Source organism: Phalacrocorax aristotelis, chromosome 2, assembly GCF_949628215.1.
Source record: "Phalacrocorax aristotelis chromosome 2, bGulAri2.1, whole genome shotgun sequence".
NCBI classification, from domain to species: domain Eukaryota; kingdom Metazoa; phylum Chordata; class Aves; order Suliformes; family Phalacrocoracidae; genus Phalacrocorax; species Phalacrocorax aristotelis.
Window position 1 is genome coordinate 34,018,718 of NC_134277.1, and position 13,125 is coordinate 34,031,842.

At 41.4% G+C, this 13,125-nt stretch overlaps 1 protein-coding gene across 1 annotated transcript in view; it reads left to right on the plus strand.

Moving 5' to 3' along the window:
* HDAC9 (histone deacetylase 9) overlaps positions 1–13,125 on the plus strand; it is a 486,360-nt gene that overhangs the window by 322,493 nt on the left and 150,742 nt on the right. The gene's annotated exons all lie outside the window — the stretch shown is intronic.

Consider the following 13,125-nt stretch of genomic DNA (forward strand, 5'->3'; position numbering starts at 1 on the left):
GAATTTCCTGGGGACACTTCACCATGAAGGCTCTGCGTGGGTCACAGGGATGATCAGCCTTCCTATACTGACCCAGCCTGCCTGAGCCCTTTTGCATTCAGCTTAAACCTATGGAGTGGGGATGCTTTAATTTGTCTGTGCAGTGCCTAAAAGCTGTGGTATTTTATAGTGCCCATTGCTCTGACCTCTTCATCCTACCCTTTTCCAAATCCAGCACAAACAAGATAGAACAGCTTCTGACTATACCTTTACTACTATCTGTTATATTAAGAAACACTAAAAGCCACAGTACTGCATTATTTCCGAGTTAATACAAGTGGAGAATATTATTGATGCAATGCAATTATTACTGATGTAATAGTTAAAGGAAGGATTTAGAAATCAGGATTTCTAATCCATTTTCACTTTGGATTCATAGTTCAAAGTCTTTCTACATCTCATCTTTTTCCACACAAAAATACTCTCTATGTAGCATATGAACTACAGATTATTTCCCTTATAGCCTTTAAAAGGATGGCATCATGCAAGGGATATATACGCACCACACACATAAAAGTTATTACAGATGAAGAAGGAAGACATTCCTAGCAAGAAAAAAGGCAACTGCAATAGTGTATGTAAATGCACGGATATATTAAAAAATAACCCAGACCCAAACCATGCATTGACATTACATATCTACCTGAAGACAAAAAGAAAACCTAAGAAATTATGTCAGTGAAAAGATTTAAAAACTAATAATCCATTGTCAGACAATAAGCAAGCACAGCCTTGTTTTCAGCAAGTTAGTAGCTACGGTTCTGCAACACAGGAAAAAAAAAAATAATTCCAAGCACTAAAAGATTTCATTTGTCACAGGCCCCAAGTCTAGAGCATTTGGGGACAGCTATAATGTTATCTTGAGTGAACACAGGGCCAACGTAATTAGGAATAAAGAGGTAAGAACCAAGGGGAATTGCCTGCATAACTTCACTTTGTAAAATCCTCCCATGAAAGGTGGCAGGTAGGAAATCTGTGTAATAACAAACTTGTCACAAGACAAGGCCAACTAAATACAACAATTAGAATTAACATTTTGCTTTGACTGGTTCTCAGGATTCCCCTAGATGTAGTTAAAGTTGTGGCTATTGATTTGGTGCAGTATTTTCCAGTACATATTTTTTCCAAGTGCTGGGTGGCTGCAAGAAGACTGTCTGTCTTTGTGGGCATTGCTTTAAGAAGCAGCTATTGAAGTGCCAAACCCCTTCTCAGATATCCCAGTGAAAACCCAGAATAAATTTCTTTATTCCCCTCTAGTCTATCTTGACTCAGATCAGTGTAAACGATCTAGTCTGGCCCCAAAACAGAGCTACAATGTGTTATAAATTATAACTTATTAGGGGAGACCTTCTCCACTGACTGTCAGGTCCTTTCTTTTGAGAATTACTGGAAGCCCTCTACTCTTTGACTGCACCCGCACAGCCCTTGGAACACTGGATTTGTGCTTCCCAGATGGCTCATCTGCCACTTTCCAGCTGTTCCAGGTCTTCATGCTCAGCCTCCAACCCTGAGACAATCTCCAGCATGTGGATAGCCTCCCAGGGTGCCACTGGGATATGCTCAGGGAGGTGCTTTAAGGGACTGCACCAGCAATGGAGCTGCTGTCCAGGGCTGCCTGGACATATACCTACAACTGTTGTGTTTTCTCTTGTTTCAGGAAGGAAATGGATCATAGTAAGGAGTAACAGGGCCCACATGAGGAATATAGACTAGGGTTTGATCTCTAAGTTTGTGTCCTTTGGTCTCTTAAGCATTCAGACTTCTTCTCCTGCAAGCTACTCCTGTATACTTTGGATAGAGATCTTTTGTAGAGATATATGGCATGTCAGCTAAAGCAGTGATAAGATCCTTATGTGGTGTGATTAAATCAGTGAGTGAAACACCTTTCCAAAGTGCTATGCTGGGACAAGTGTTCTTATTGCCCCCACTTCTCCTCCCCAGTTTATATTCTTTGTACTTCATCTTATTGTTTCCATGTCCACGATATTTGAGGATTCTGAAGATGTGAATACATGGAAGACTCAGCTTTTGTTGGAAAAAGAATAATGGCAAGAAAGGACTGGAAAATAGTTGAACATTCAAGTAAAATAGCTTTCAACTTTTAAAAAGAGAAAGAAAATGGAAAGCATTATCATAAAGAAGAGAGGGTGAGAAGGGAAGAGGTTGGAGCTCATGATATTCAGTTGTTCAGATTTTGTAATACTCATCCCTCTCTCTTCCATCTCTTAGTCTCACCCAGTCTTACTGCATCCCCCCTTGTGACAGCAGCCTATCCCCTAACTACTTTTTTAAAGGGGACATTTGATGTACAGTGCAATGAAGCAAATTCAAATTCAAATAAATTAATCCATCCTTCCCATGAAATGTAACAAGCGTTATGGTCTTTTCTGAACTGTACTTCGCATTTTGAGGGCCAAAATTTGCTCAGAGAGTGAGAAATTGGAGAATTTATTTTGCAGTCTGTGCTATACAATTAGTGCTATGCTAGCACGTACTCCTTCCCATGTTTCTTTTTAACCCTGTAGTTGTTCCTGAATCAGCAAACATAAGGGTTTCCCCCCCATTTTCAATTTGCCCATTCTGGCAGTTCTCCCACTTGTTAAAAGCAGCAAACCCTATGCTGAGAAGAATATAGTAGGAAAGTCCCTGGTTTCAAGAAATATTTAAAAGTAATCTTTAGGTTTTCAGTTCAAATTTTTTTCAAATTTTTTCAAGGTACAAATAATTTGATCTTATTCCAAAATATTAAAAAAATATACAACAAGCTGTACTTTTTTGTTGTAGAAATATATTTATTCTATAAATATATAGAGCATTCTGCAACCATAAAGAATACTTTACAGGTATATAGAACATACCTGAAAAGATCTATTTTGTCTTACAGTTTCTCTTCCCCCCCCCAATCCACAGCATCCTTCCTATATTCAAATCCTATATTTTTAAAATCTCAAATTATATCACCATTTCACTATACATCACTACTCTGTGTGCCAAAATCTAAGAAGTGAAGAGCTGAGCTCTGGAGAGATAAAGATATTTTTAAAATACTTTGTGATATTTGCAGATATGTATGTGTACATATGTATTTTTTCAAGAAACTGCATAACTCTCACAACAAATATGGTGGGGAGAGGAAGACTCTTGACATTTTAACCACACTGCAGTAAGGTATGAGATTTGGTAATATACCTCTCTGAAATCTTCAGAGAGGCAAAAGTCCTTCAGCAAGGGACTGGAACCTGGCATCCATCAGGTTACAACTCTGCTGCCACACAGGCAACAGCAGAAATGGATGGTTTGTACAGAAAAGCTCTGGTGTAGACGATGGCAATAGACAGACCCGCTGGAGTTGCTGCGTTAGATACAGTGATCTAGGCAGGTGATCTATGGAGAGAGAAGAGTTAGCAAAACACCTTGGTTACTGCTCTTACATTTGCTAACCATATGGTCCATTGATGCTCCCTGTTCTGACCTTGGGTACCTCCATACAAGAGAGAAGGCATCGACATAAGTCTTCTATACATCCTCATGATTTTATGCTTAGACACCGATGCGTTAGTGTGTGTGGAAACTATATCAAAGAGCAGGGTTTTCCAAGTTTTTTTCTTTATATGCCAGACCCACGTAATTTCCATTAATTCTACACTAAATCCCAAAGTCAGCAGAGTTGCCTATAAAATGAAAGCAGAATCTGTTGAAGTATGCAGATCTTCAGCAGGGCTGCTGCTGAATTTAGCCTGGAGACTATTCGTTCTCTGCATGAAGGCCAAACTAATGATTCTTCACCTAAAGAAACCATACAAGTCTCTTATGAAAAATAGTTGCAATGAACAGCAGAAAAATGGAAGTGGTTGAAATGATCTGCATAAAGTAAACCAATTTGCCGTTACTGTTGGAGAGAGTTGGGCGATACTTCCTGGAACAACGAAACAGGTGGGACAGGTAATTTTTCTTTAATTAGTTTTGGCCAACAAACAGTTTAACTGAATGACTACTGGAAAGCTGCTAGGATTAGGTGTTCATAACCATTAAATGTTATTACAAAGTTTATTTTTTCTTCATATCAAAGGAAAAGAAACAAATACTTGTTAACACTGAAAGTTAGGGCAAGACACGTGGACAACTGTATTTTCCCACTGGTATTCATTTCTGCACTTCTCTGTAGTCTCTTTTTGGAAAGTACCAAATGATTTCAGGAAAGTCTTGTGGTATTTCTAGTAAAAGTAATGAAGTAACAAGAGTCCTTTAAAGAGTTGTTTTGTTTGATTTTTTTGTGTTGTTTTTTTAATTAAAAAAACAGCAACAAAAAAAACTCAACACACAAGATGTTCAGATGGTCCCTTTCTCTCCTCATTGTATCCCCAATTATTTATATATTTATATTAAATGTCCAGGAGAGTCAGAAAGTGAGGAAAAGATTCATTTGGGAGTGCAAGGTTTTGAGAAAGTGCTGCATTTTCTTCGGATGCGTGCTGCACACACTGCAGAGTCATCACTTCAGCAGAAGTGACAGAAGTTGAGTACCAACCAATGTCAGGAGTGGAGAAGGCAGGTCTTGCAGGAGCTGGAACCAGGAGTGAAACCAGCAGCTCAGCCGGACTCCTGGAATTTCCCTCCAGTAGAAAGTACTCTGTCTTGAGGGCCCTCCTCACCATCACTCCCAGACAGCATTTCCCATCACTCCTTTCTTCATAATCACACCAGGCTTTAATTTAATGACTGCCTGGCTCATATTTCTTCACAAAGGTAGCTGAAAATTTCTTATTCCATGTGGCCATCTTGATTCCTCACCTACACTGGACCAGGATGTTTAGATGCTGAGATTTTCAGAAACTCCCCACCCAAGGGAGGTAACTTTTACCATCTCTCTCTTTGAAACCACGGGTCAGCAACCCACCTACCTCTCAGTGCAACGGTAGGGGTAAAAGGTAGGGTCCTGACCCTTCTGTTATGTTCTAGAACCAGAGGCAAGAGGCATAACCCCAGCCCTGACTCACACATTTGGTCATGTAACCCAGGATAGGGAATGAAAGCATCTTCTCCTACGTGACTCAATGAAGGTCCACACTCTTGCCACCCCATTAGTAGTCTTTGCTCTTTCCCTAGTCTTTGTACCACTTGACAAAAAAAGTTGTCATTTTAATATCATGTTTTGCCATCCCAAAGGTGCTCCTGCCCTAGAAGGGAAGTGAGGTGGGAGAGGGCAGACACTTCTGCAGCAGCAACTTTGCTGAAGGTGGTTGAACATGTCCTGGACAGTCACTGCAGTAGGGCCACCCCAAATACTAAGCCCTACCTTGGCAGTAGCTGGAATAAGCCTGTCTACAGTCCTCCAGAAGGCAAGAGGAGGGCAGAGGGCATGGTGGTGTGTTACTGTATGCAGCAACCTGCTGCTCAAGACAAGTCTTCTCTGCCTAGGACTCTAGGTGGTTCTGGAGTATGGCTTTCATCCCACTTTTCTGTATCTGAACCCAACACTCAGCTGATAAAACTGAATTTCTGTTTACCCATTTTCTAGTCAACACTGTGTTCCTTGGATTACAGCAAGAGAAAACCAAATTCTATAAACATCCTGATAATATGTGACCTAATATACTCAGATGCCTCAAGGCTAGCTGCCCTGTTTTTTCCTGTCTCTGCTTTTGCTTGATCTAAACTCATTTCTACACACTCTGAGTGTCTGTATCCACACTTGCTATTTATTTACTTTTCATAAAAATGCTGATTCTGAATTTGTGGCTGGCTATATTTCAGATGGTAACACTGATATTTTTTGCAGTTCAGTTGAAAGCGATGACCATGGAAGTTTGTGGCTTTACATGTGGTTTTGTCAAAAATAGTATTGGTAGGGTTTCTTGGTCATGGGTTTTCTCTAAGTGACAGAGCAGTTTAAAAGAAGACCTCTCAACATACTCATTTTCAGGGATATCTCACACTAATTTCTATTTTAGGTTGGATAGATTGACAGAGATAAGCCATTCCTGCACTTTCACATTTGCACACACAAATATTTTCAGGAGATCTCATGACCTATTTTTGGCAAGTTCCTGAGGGCAACAAGTTCTGGTTTTGTTTGAGGAAAGAAGGCAGAACAGTAGTTCACAAAACTCCTAGGTCAAAAGTTCTACAACTTCTGCTTACCTACAGCTTTCTCTGTCTCAATACTCCTTGTTTAAGAATTCATTGTTCTCTGGTTGGTGTGGGTGGGGTGTTTTGTTTTTGTTTTTTAACTTTCCTGTCACTTCTGGGGATAACCAAGGTCAATCCTATTAAAATTTTAATGAAGTCCATGATTTCTGAAGCACTGTTAACTAATTACATCTGAAGTGTATGAGAAGTTCCTGGGTCCCCAAGATTTCTGACTGAACCAGACTTTGGATGATGTGGTTTTGGTTTGGGCCAAGGCTGCCATCTTAGGCACCTTAAAGAAGGACTGAGCTTTGTTTGCTGCAAGTAGAGGCTGTTTTGCTGGATGCAGCCACTGGCTGGCTTAGATGCCCCTTGAAGAGGGCAGGGGGAAGGCTGTGGACGTTGTCTACTTGGACTTTAGTAAGGCCTTTGACATTGTCTCCCACAGCATTCTCCTGGAGAAGCTGGCTGCTCACAGCTTGGACAAGTGCACTCTGAGCTGGGTTAAAAACTGGCTGGACGGCCAAGCCCAGAGAGTGGTGGTGAACGGAGTCAAATCCAGTTGGTGGCCAGTCATGAGTGGTGTTCCCCAGGGCTCAGCGTTGGGGTCAGTCCTGTTCAATATATTCATCAATGATCTGGATGAGGGGATTGAGTGCACCCTCACTAAGTTTGCAGATGACACCAAGCTGGGTGGAAGTGTTGATCTGCTGGAGGGCAGGAAGGCCCTACAGAGGGATCTGGACAGGCTGGATCGTTGGGCCAGGGCCAACGGTATGAGATTCAACAAGGCCAAGTGCCGGGTCCTGCACTTGGGTCACAACAACCCCATGCAAAGCTACAGGCTTGGGGAGGAGTGGCTGGAGAGCTGCCTGGAGGAAAAGGACCTGGGGGTGTTGGTTGACAGCCGGCTGAACATGAGCCAGCAGTGTGCTCAGGCAGCCAAGAAGGCCAACAGCATCCTGGCTTGTATCAGGGATAGTGTGGCCAGCAGGAGCAGGGAGGTGATAGTGCCCCTGTACTCAGCACTGGTGAGGCCGCACCTCGAGTACTGTGTTCAGTTTTGGGCCCCTCACTACAAGAAGGACATCAAGGTGCTGGAGTGTGTCCAAAGAACGGCAACAAATTTGGTGAAGGGTCTAGAGAACAAGTCTTATGAGGAGCAGCTGAGGTAGCTGGGGTTGTTTAGTCTGGAGGAGGCTGAGGGGAGACCTTATCGCTCTCTACAACTACCTGAAAGGAGGTTGTAGTGAGGTGGGGGTTGGACTCTTCTCCCTACTAATAAGTGATAGGATGAGATGGAACAGCCTCAAGCTGTGCCAGGGGAAGTTTAGGTTGGACATTAGAAAAAAATTATTCACCGAAAGGGTTGTCAGGCATTGGAACAGGCTGCCCAGGGAAGTGGTTGAGTCTCCATCCCTGGAGGTATTTAAAAGAAGGGTAGATGTGGTGCTTGAGGATATGGTTTAGTGGTGGACTTGGCAGTGATAGGTTAGCAGTTGGACTCGATGATCTTAAGGGTCTTTTCCAACCTTAATGATTGTATGATTCTATGAATGCATTCAGCTAGAACTGCACTGGTAAGGTAGCAAGTCAAGGAGGGTGGTGGGGAAGACAAGTGACAGGACCTGAAATTACTCTGTTCCTATGGTTCTAACAGGGGTCTGGAAAAGGCTAAGGAGTAGTGGCTTTAACAGGAACCTCTGGATGAGACAAGGCAGCAGAGCAGGCATCAGAAGTACCTTTCAGTGGAAGGACATAGAGGAAGTACTTAGAAGGCAGTAGGTCTTCCTTCTGGGCAGGTTTTGTTTTCACCCTCACTTAGGGCAAAACTTCCTGCAGCACAAAGGTATTTTTTCTTTTCAGTAATATTAGTCCTTTTGGTATTTTTCAGAAAACAACGTGAAACTTATAGGAAAAAAATAACTAGCAAATAGATGGCCAAAAAAATGCTTTGAGAGGAAAAATGTTGTAAGGTTTTTGGGGGAGGAGAGAGGAGGGGAGGATGGGTAATACATGAATGATTTTTAACTGTCAATAGACATTAGTACACATTTCATACTTCAGTAGAATGCAATAGGGGCACAACAACAGAGGACTATAAACCTAGCCACAAATATATGAGAGACTATAAGCAGTAATCTTGCTATTAGGAATAGCAAATTTTGAATTTCTTAAGAGAAAAGAGTTTTCGACCACAGTGAAAAAAAGCCAAAGCATAAACCCTGAAGAAAGGTGTGCATATGCCCATACACACAGGATTATGGTGCAGGATTAGTATTATGGTACAGACATACAACTCTTAGGATTTATTTAGCTGTGATTAAACTATATATAAGCATACCAAACTAAATTAAAAGGCAGACTGTTGAGAGGCAAGAAGAGTTTTTATGAGAGAGCCCACATATTTTCTCTCTGCACAAAACATAACACCTTGATAGAGCATTAATTCATAGACAATTCACCTATGCTTTATTATCCAACATACCACCTAACAATCAAGCTGGATACACTTGTGGGTCATCAGTCTTCACAGCCAGTAGAAACAAGGAAATAGCTCTCATTAAAATAATCCAAGTAAAAAACATTACGCATCAAAATGTGCGAATCATACATCTACATGAAAGGAGTACTCACACCAACCCAAATTAATTCCAGCTCCTCCTAAACAACAAACCTTACAGCAATACTAGGAGAATAACAAATATTTACCTCCCATGCCTCTAAAAGGGTCATCTTCTCTTCAGATACTGATTCTAAAATCCTTCTCAGAATAATTACTGAGAGCCTGAGCTAGTCTGGGGAACATGATGAATAGCCCTCCACTCACTCCAGCAGAGGCCCTAATTGCCTGCCTCTACTAATGAACTAATCTCAGGCACCTGGAACTAGCAGGCTCCATGCCAGGCAGGCAGGGCTCAGGTTACCTAAGAAATGCTCCAAATATAGTCACACAAATCACTAACCCTGCAGATGTGCAAATACTGCTTTTGTCATATTGCTGGAGAGATGGACATGTGTGTGCAGTGCTGTAGCACATAAAACCTGAAGATGAATTCATTGTGTTGCTTTAATCCCTTCCAGAGGCCAGGTGGGCATTTGGGGAGCCAGATAAGTGTGTTGATTATCCACATTACTTATTGCATTAATCCACTTGTCTGTGTGACAGAGTATCTCAAAACCTCACAGCATAAATATGTAGGTGACTGGAAAAAATATACATATTTCTTGAGTGCCTGTTGTCTGTAAAATGAAACCTAATCAGGAAGTTAGCCTAAAACTTTGACTAAAACCTAACCAAGTCTAAACTTTGCTGATGCCTAGAGTTTTTGAAATTACAGTTAAAGGGTCTGGAAGTCACCAGAGGATGTATCAATCCTCAGCGTAAGCCTTGTGAGACAAACTACTGCATTTCTAACAAATTTTAAAAGTTTTCACAGGCAACCAGTTTTCTGTGACTTCAGAAATTAAAACAGGTGTCATGCAGCTTTCCATCCAACCATCCACAAATTTCTTCTCCTCCCTGGACTGATTATGCTGATAAACATGTGTCAAATACCTAGATATGTGGCTGGTTTCATTTGAGGAGGGAAGAACGATATAAACAAAACACAGTTTAGCAGGAAAATATAGAAGAGCAAGAACAGGTTTTATTCTTGGTCTTTGACAAATTGCTGAACTATATGGTTGGCTGGCTCTTAGGTGATGTTCACACAGGTTGATTAGCATTAAAAATATTACCTTGATTTGTTCATATGCCTGAAAAACAGTATTATTTCTATTGCTTACATAGACACAAACACCTGATCTCATTACAAGCAAAGGTAGGAAAGTCTTCCTGAATTTTCTGTTTTGTAGTGGTGAAGATTTTGCTTTTTTTCTTCTTCAGGACATCATGAAAAAAACCTCCAAAACACACTTAAATGAACTTTTTCAGGTCAAAGACTTGGATAGATTAAATTTTAGATTTTGATTGAATGGCTTCACTGAAAAAGATTGTGCAGGTATTGCACAAGTGAAGTTCAGGTCTGAAAGTAAAAGAAAGGCAGACAAGGCAGCTCTAAAGGCTCAGGGCTCAGAGCCTACCGGCACTGAAAAAGTCCAAACAGAAACATTTGTGCACAGTATTAATCCCCCCTCACTGGTAGCTGAATTTCCAAGAGATTCTTAAGAGGTATATTTAAATAATACTGTTTAATGCAGACTGCCAGAATACACTGATGCACTCTTACTAGCTTGAAGAGCATTCTAATTAGGGAACAAACCCTTTTATCTTCTGTACTCTAGTAATTATCAGAAAAGTGAACTCAGTTAATATACTATCATTAGTTAGTGTGAACACTGAAAGATAGTATCAAAAATCCCCTTGATTGAAGAACTACCCAGATACTGGCTATTTAAGTAACATAAGGAATGCAACCTATGAGGTTGAGGAAAGGAGCAGAATTAACAACCTTTCTGCTGACTTCATGTATGGCAGTAAAGCTCTACATGAAGAAGGGTTTCTGCCCATGTGAGACCACATTTGGAGTACTGTGTCCACTTTTGTGCCTCACAGTTTAAGAAGGATGTGGAACTGCTTGAGCAAGTCCAGTGGAGAGCTACTAAGATGATCAGGGGACTGGAGCATCTCCCTTACAAGGAAAGGCTGAGAGACTTGGGTTTGTTCAGGCTGGAGGAGCCTGAGGGGGAATTTCATCAATACCTATAAATATCTAAAGGGTGGGTGTCAGGATGATGGGACTAGGCTCTTTTCGGTGGTGCCCAATGACAGGACAAGGGGCGATGAGCACAAGCTGGAACACAGGAAGTTCTACCTCTAATATGAGCAAAAACTTCTTTCCTGTGAGGGTGCCAGAGCAGTGGAACAGGCTGCCCAGGGAGGTTGTGGCGTATCCTTCCCTGGAGACATTCAAAACCCACCTGGATGCGTTCCTGTGCCCCCTGCTCTAGGTGTGCCTGCTCAAGCAGGGGGGTTGGACAAGATGATCTCCAGAGGTCCCTTCCAACCCCTACTGTTCTGCGATTCAGTGATTCTGTGAAGGTAGGAGCCTGGCTTCTTCCAAACTGCTAAGCTAGCTCTCATGCTTTGGAAGAGTAGGCCGGAGATGGTGAATACACTACATCAGACAGATGGTCCTGCTGTCACCACTTGATCCTAGGATGCAGGGAGTAATTGTGCCACCGACAGCAAAACATCTCCTGTGGCTCACTTATTGAGCTGCACTAAGGCAGCATTGAGAAAAATGAATGCTAAATCCACACCAAGGATTTTATCTACTTCTGTTCTCCATATGGAAAATATTCAACACAATAGTATCCATGCATTCTTCACTTCTCCTCTCTAATCACACACACCCCCAAAAAAGGTTACAAAAGATATGTATACCTAGGAGCACAAAAAGTATCTCCTCTGAACTTTTATCACAATTAAAATCAGTAGTGAAACTAAGTAGAAACAAGGCACTCTAGGTATTTTGGGGAAGAATTCCTGAATGTTAAGTTATGTTATGTTCATAAGGAAAGGGGACGGAGACCAGACACAGGGGACACATAAGGAAAGGACACAGACCTGTTCAGATACCACCAGATATTTCCTGGAATATATAACACCATCCTGCCATCATACATTAAAAAAGCAATAGGAAAAGTTGGGGACTGTATTTAAAGAAAGGGAAATGGTTCAATGACCCCAAACCAGGACACTTCTTGTAAAATCTCTTTTTGCTTACTCATATTTTCTTTCTTTTTTTAGTCACTTATGGCAAGGTCCCATGTGATTTACCCTTCGCATGACCTTATGTCTTTTCACTGAACTGGTGACCTTAGATATTAATGTGGGTTTTGAGGCTGCCTTTTAAAGCATTTTTTCTCATTTCAGCTGTTATTGATGAGCACTTGCTTTCTTAAAGACCTCTTTTTTTACAGGCAGGGTAGACATTCTCACTTCTCATGAGCTATGGATTCATTCTGCAGCACATGAGGGACTGGGGTACTCCTGGGTACTCCCACTTGCCCTCCCGCACAGCCTGAACGCTGCTTCACCTCCCTGAGCACCCAGCAATCCCTCATTGGCCAGGCCAGGCTTCTAAGCTGCTCTCCCAAACAACAGCATACAGCACCACTAATTGTTACTGTGTTAAAAAACCAAAAAAACAACAACAACAACAAACCACAAAACCCAAACATATATACACCATACATATATATACACACACACCTTCACATATATATACCAAGCCCAGGTGAGGAAAAACAGAGTCTGCAGTTCTAACACAGAAGTGTGAATTTCAACTGAATTTATCTTGCAAAATGGTTTGGAGAGCTGTCTCTTGCACTCACTTTCTGTTGAGGTTCTAGGAGTATATGCACAAAAAAGAAAAACAAAAAAGAAAAGGGCTTGCAAAGCAATCCTACTCTGTCGAGTGAGTGAATGCCAAAGCTTCTACTAACGTCAGCAGGGTTCCAATTTTTTTTCATGTCAGCAAAAGCCACCATCTGTTGACAAACAAAACAGAGGAGGAAATCTTCCTTTCTGCTCTGTCTCAGTCTTTTCATACCTGCCTGCCTTTCCTGAGGTGTGTGGCACTGCCTACCGCCAGCAGCAGTTATGACAAAAAGAGATGGTCCCTAATGGGTTCTCATGTAACAATTCCTGAATTTCTAAATGATTTGTGAAAACCTGTGTGCAAATTGTTCCTGTTTTCCAGGCAGTTCTGGGAACTGAGTACTCTGTAGAAACTTGACTCACAGTTGCCCAGCGTATTTGGTACTGAGTAGTAAGGACACCACTTTTCATTTTCAGTGCTGTAGGAAGTCTTTATTTTAATTTGTGTAAGGTCATAAAGTATATATTCTAACATCATATTATGTATTCAGTATACTAGAAAAAACTTTTGTCTTTTATAAGCCTCTGCACGAGAAGCCGTCTTTTCCTCTGTCAGGGAGAACTGACAG